This window comes from Podarcis muralis, chromosome 8 (genome assembly GCF_964188315.1).
Source record: "Podarcis muralis chromosome 8, rPodMur119.hap1.1, whole genome shotgun sequence".
Lineage (NCBI taxonomy): Eukaryota > Metazoa > Chordata > Lepidosauria > Squamata > Lacertidae > Podarcis > Podarcis muralis.
The window spans coordinates 88,636,310-88,642,332 of NC_135662.1; the positions used below are offsets into that span (position 1 = coordinate 88,636,310).

At 46.7% G+C, this 6,023-nt stretch overlaps 1 long non-coding RNA gene across 1 annotated transcript in view; it reads right to left on the bottom strand.

Moving 5' to 3' along the window:
* LOC114601185 (uncharacterized) overlaps nt 1-6,023 on the bottom strand; it is a 34,154-nt gene that overhangs the window by 26,019 nt on the left and 2,112 nt on the right. The window lies entirely within an intron of this gene.

The following is a 6,023-nucleotide window of genomic DNA, read 5'->3' on the forward strand; positions in this document are numbered from 1 at the left end:
GCGTCCTCAGGTGGTCAATTTTCCTTGCCAGCTACCAGTATGCACTGATTCACCGTCCGGGGAAGGCGATGGGCCATGCGGACGCCCTCAGCAGGCTACCACTACCGGAAACAGGCCCCGACCCAGCACCTGCACAAGAGGTTATGAGCCTGGAGCTGCTTCCCGACCGCCCCATTCAGGCACAAGAAGTTGCAGACCATTCCAAGAAAGATAGGGTCATCTCCCGGGTCCTGGACTGGGTGTGGAGGGGATGGCCCAGCAGCAGCCCCGGGCCAGAATTCGCTGGCTACACAACCCGCAAACATGAACTGTCGGCCCACAAGGGGTGCCTGTTATGGGGAAGCAGGGTCGTTGTTCCCCAGCCCCTCCGCAAAAGGGTCCTCACAGCCCTACACGAGACACACCCAGGGGTAGTAAGAATGAAGGCCCTTGCCAGGAGTTATGTGTGGTGGCCGGGGATCGACGGAGAGATAGAGGCCTGGGTCAAACACTGCCAGGCCTGCCAAGAATCCCGCCCAGATCCCCCAAGGGCCCCAGTCCAGTCCTGGGAGTCCGCACGAGCACCATGGTCACGCCTGCATGTGGACTTCGCTGGCCCCTTTCAGGGGAAAACATTCTTCATAGTGGTGGACTCCTACACCAAATGGCTGGAAGTCGCACTGGTACCGTCCACTTCTACGTCCGCAGCCATCCGGGTACTACGCAGGCTGTTTGCAACCCACGGGCTCCCTGACACTCTCGTCTCAGACAACGGGACTGCATTTACGTCAGGAGAATTCCAAACCTTTACAGCGCAGAACGCCATCCGCCACATCCGTTCGGCGCCATTCCACCCTGCCACCAATGGCCAAGCAGAACGCATGGTGCGGACCACCAAGGACACCCTTCGCCGCATGACGCAAGGGGATTGGGAGTACCGTCTTGCCACATTCCTTCTAGCACAGCACAGCACCCCCAGCTCAACGACTGGCCGGAGCCCCGCTGAACTACTAATGGGTCGGCGCCTTGCAATCAGATTGGACCGCCTTCACCCCGATAGAGCTCAGGATGAGGTAGTGGTGGGGGAAGGCAGGAACCCCCGGACCTTCGAGGCCCAGGACCCAGTGTACGCAAAGAATTTTGGGGCAGGCCCTGCATGGGTACCCGCCACAGTCACCAGGGTCACTGGCCCTGTGTCGTACGAGGTGCTAACAGATGGGGGGCAATGCTGGCGCCGCCACTGCGACCAGATACGGCGACGATTCCCGGGAGAAAACCAGGAGGAGGAGGACAGGTCAGAGGAGTCCCAAGGGAACAGGGGGGCAGTGAGGCCCATAGAGCAGCAGGGGCAAGTAGGAGAGGCAGAATCAGTAAATACAGAGAGGACCCGTGAGGCCGAAAGGACACCGGAGCCAGAACCACGACTGAGCGAGCCGGTTGCGCCAGACCAAACAGCCCCATCACAGCCAGCATCCTTGGAACACGAGCCAGAACCTGAACCCCGGACCAGGGAACACCCCAGGCCGCAACGCACACGTAGGCCGCCGGCATACCTTGAGGACTATGAATGCGACCTCCCGGGCAGGACTGGAACTTAGAGGGGAGGGGTGTTATGTACTGAGTTGAATAGGATCCAAACTGCAGCAGTCTGATTGGTCCTAGAACAATAGGATCCAAAAGGCAGCAGTCTGATTGGTCCTAGAACAATAGGATTCAGAATGCAGCAGTCTGATTGGTCCTAGAACAATGCAGCAGTATGATTGGTTGGCAGGAACCACCCAATCATGCTCCAGATAGAAGTGAATCCACAACCTGATTGGCTTACAGTAGAATTCCGGAATTAGCCAATCATGTGCAGCCCATTGTGTAAATAATGTATATAAAGCAGATACTCTGAGGGGACATGGATTCATTCCTCCTCACCACTATGAGCTGAATAAAGAGCATGAAATCACTTTGCGACTCTGAGTATATTTCACATAGGATCCAAAATGCAGCAGTCTGATTGGTCCTAGAACAATAGGATTCAGAATGCAGCAGTCTGATTGGTCCTAGAACAATGCAGCAGTCTGATTGGTCTGCAGGAACCACCCAATCCAGCTCCAGATGGAAGTGAATCCACAACCTGATTGGCCTACAGGAGAATTCTGGAATTAACCCATCACGTGTAGCCCATTGTGTAAATAATACATATAAAGCAGATACTTTGGGGAAACTTTCATTTCCTCCTCACCACTATGAGCTGAATAAAGAGCATGAAATCCACTCTCGACTCTGAGTATATTTCAGCTACTGAGTAGAAAGTGGTCAGCTCTTAACAGGCTACTCTATTGTGTGCCTCACGCTCATAATAATCTACCATATTATTTTCCCTCTTTTGGATCCATCCCATGAAATCAGTTGACCCTTCATGTTTAAATTGATTGGCACCCCATAAATTTGTAGCAAGCACTGCACACAAGAGCACAGACAGATGCAAAAAACAAAACAAAAATCTGGAACAAATGGGAAATTTTAGATTCAAGAATGAAGCGAATGAATAGTTTTAAATATTTGGTTTGAAAATTTAGCCATTTTTGAGAGATGTGGTGGAAAACTACCACCAGTGACCCTTTGGATATTGTTGCTCCACGGGAGAATAATCATTTTAACAGCATTGCTACTACAGAATGCTGCCTTTCTTAATTCAAGCAGTACAGTCTCCAGCGGCCTCTTTAGAAACAGACTCCACATTTAACCTCCAACCCACAGCATGGGATTTTTAAAATTAACCATATAAGTCCAACTTTCTCCTCTCTTTCCCTCTTTTGTTTGATTTAGGAAATTGCTTTTCCTGTTGTCAAAAGTGGTACTGCTGCTTAATATAAATACTCGTCTGATTTTCATCTTTGATTAACAAAATGTCCAAAGTTCATATGCACACAATAAAATAATAAGGTGAAGAAGAATACCACAGAGAGTAACAATTTCCAACATTTCAGCAAGATCCAACAGTCACAATACAGTAAAAGCAACAGCAAACAACTATAAAACATGCTAAAATACCTTGGCAAATACCACCTCACCTGACACCGAAGACTTGTCAAGGTGAGTGCCAAACAAACCACAGGCAATAAAACCCTCTCCATGGTCACCACTTACCTAACCTCAGATAGTGAAAAGAGCTGAAAGAGTTCTGATAAATATCATTTTGTACTCATGAGGTAGAAAATGGATCTTTGGATACCATTTTAAAAAACACTCAGAAACAGCCTCAGTCTCCTACATAGTAGAAATTCAGATGACACGTTTTGTTTCATCATCACATTTTTATAATTTGCTTATACAATGGAAATTGTAAGAGAGAGAAAAAATGAATGTGTAGAAAGAAAGAAAAGATCCTGAAGAGAGAAGGGGAAATAAACAGCAATAAACAGCAATATTAAGGAGAAAGAGCCTATATGGGGAAATGTTGTCTGTTATTTGTTCATTCCAGAATTGGATAAACAAAGCCTATATCTCAGTGAATTAGTCCTATTGGCTATTACTTAAAGCTTTTCTTTTGGATGTTTGTTTTGTCATAAATGCTATCTCCCAGAATTTTCTCAATTAGTCTGTTATAGCCAAAGGATCCCCCCCATTGGTAGGTAATGCAAAGTTTAACACTAGCCAATAAGCATCCCAACTGAAGATCTGTGCTTCTAACTCCTGACCGTATCATGCACAGAAGACTTGTTCTCAGAATTTAAAAATTCATATCCTGTTGTTTCTTGTATTATATTCAGTGGCCCAGAATGTTTTTATTTTAATGTACTTCCTACAAAGCAGGTGCTGGCAATATATTTTATTCATTCTATATGGGGGAAAGTACCATTGCTGTGGCCTAAATCACAGAGCCTAGGACTTGCCAATCAGAAGCTTGGTGGTTCGAATCCCCACGACGGGGTGAGCTCCTGTTGCTTGGTCCCTGCTCATGCCAACCTAGCAGTTTGAAAGCACGTCAAACTGCATGTTTATCTTGCATGTTTTCTGTTTTAAAACACCCAGTTGCTACAGTGCCATTGCAGGACATATTTGTTCACGTAGAGACAAACTAGGAGCCATGTCAAATACTTCTTTGTTCATGGCATGTTTGTCCCTGATATATATCTCTTGAATGTAAAAAAATAAAAAAAATAAAAATTGCAAGACAATTCCTATTTCTTCCTCTTGTCTGAAGTCAGTTTCATGCAGGCCCTGTATATTGCTGTTCTAAGGGTACCATCACCGAGGCTGCCAGGAACTGTATTCCTAAAATGCTGCAATAGTGCTGAACCAATCATAAGTAGTTAATTGCTTGTCCTATTATTTTGAACCTTTGGGATATGTTGGCTTAAAGTATTTGTACTGTGATCTTGATCAGTGAAGTTATGTTTTTGCCAATAAAAACTGAAAAGGTGGGCTTTTTTTTTATTTATACCCCGCCCTCCCCAGCTAAGGCTGGGCTAACAAGCAATAATAAAAAGAAGTTGAATGATTACAACTTAATAACAAAATTAAAATACAACATTAAAATATTGAAACATTAAAATATTAAAATGTAGCCTCATTGCAGGAGGAGAAAGGAAAAAGAGGGGGAGGAATCAAATTGGCCCCAAGCCAAAGGCTAGGTGGAACAACTCTGTCTTACAGGCCCTGCGGAAAGAAATCAGATCCTGCAGGGCCCTGGTCTCATGAGGCAGAGCGTTCCACCAGGCCGGAGCCAGAGTTGAAAAGGCCCTGGCTCTGGTTGAAGCCAATCTAACTTCCTTAGGGCCTGGGACCACTAGGGTGTTCCTATTTATGGACCTTAAGGTCCCCTGTGGGGCATACCGGGAGAGGCGGTCCTGTAGGTACGAGGGTCCTAGGCCGTATAGGGCTTTAAAGGTCAAAAGGTAAAGGTAAAGGTACCCCTGCCCGTACGGGCCAGTCTTGCCAGACTCTAGGGTTGTGCGCCCATCTCACTCTATAGGCCAAAAGCATGTTTAAAAGATAAAAGGTCTTTTAAAAAGACCTTTTAAAAAGATTTTTTAAAAGATAAAAGATTTTTTAAAAGATAAAAGGTCTTTTAGGCCAAAAGCATGTTTAAAAGATAAAAGGTCAAAAGCAGCACCTTAAATCTGACCCTGCACTCCACCGGGAGCCAGTGCAGCTGGAAAAGCACTGGGTGAATATGCTCCCATGGCAGAGACCCTGTGAGGAGCCTTGCTGCAGCATTCTGCACCCGCTGGAGTTTCTGGGACAGCTTCAAGGGCAGCCCCGCGTAGAGCGAATTACAGTAGTCAAGCCTGGAGGTGACAGTCGCATGGACTATCAGACTCTGGTATGTGATCAGGGTAGAGGGAGGTTGTGTGATCCACACCCTCTCCACTTCCCTATCCTACTTGTAACATGGGAATCCTCATCATTGGATTTTGATTTGAGACTTCGCGGGACTTGTGCTTGGGTAGCCAAACTGCACAAGGCAGCCACAAGTGAGTGGTATCAGAAGACTGAGGGTAGCCCTGAGGTTTGAAAATGGCAACAAATCTGCCAGCGGGGTGGGGGGGACCGAGGGAACCAATAAACCTCAAAACAGCACCAAAAGAACTCAACAGCAGGGAATATCATGCGGCTGGAAGGGGAAGGGGAGCAGTGGGTGAAAGGGAATGGCTGGAAGGGGACAGAGAGCGCATAGAAGGAAAGAACCTTGTCTGGCTTCACGCAGAGAAACAAGTCCTAAATGTCCCCGGGGATGCAAGTGAGAACCGCCCGAAGGAATCAATGGAGAAATTAATTTCTTTCCATGGAGTTGTGACTGGGCAGCAGTCTGCACCTTCCTCAAAACACAAATTTCCTGCTACGTACGTCTAACAGTCCTTATTTAGTGTGAACATTTAAAAAACAACACCATGCTAATGCACATTCGAAAGCAAATGTAGCGCATTGTCCTCAAATTCATAGAATCATAGAAATCTGGAATTGGAAGGGATGCCAAGGGTCATGTAGTCCAACCCCTGCAATGCAGGAATCTCAGCACCGAGTCCCTCATCCGAGAGAATCTGCCG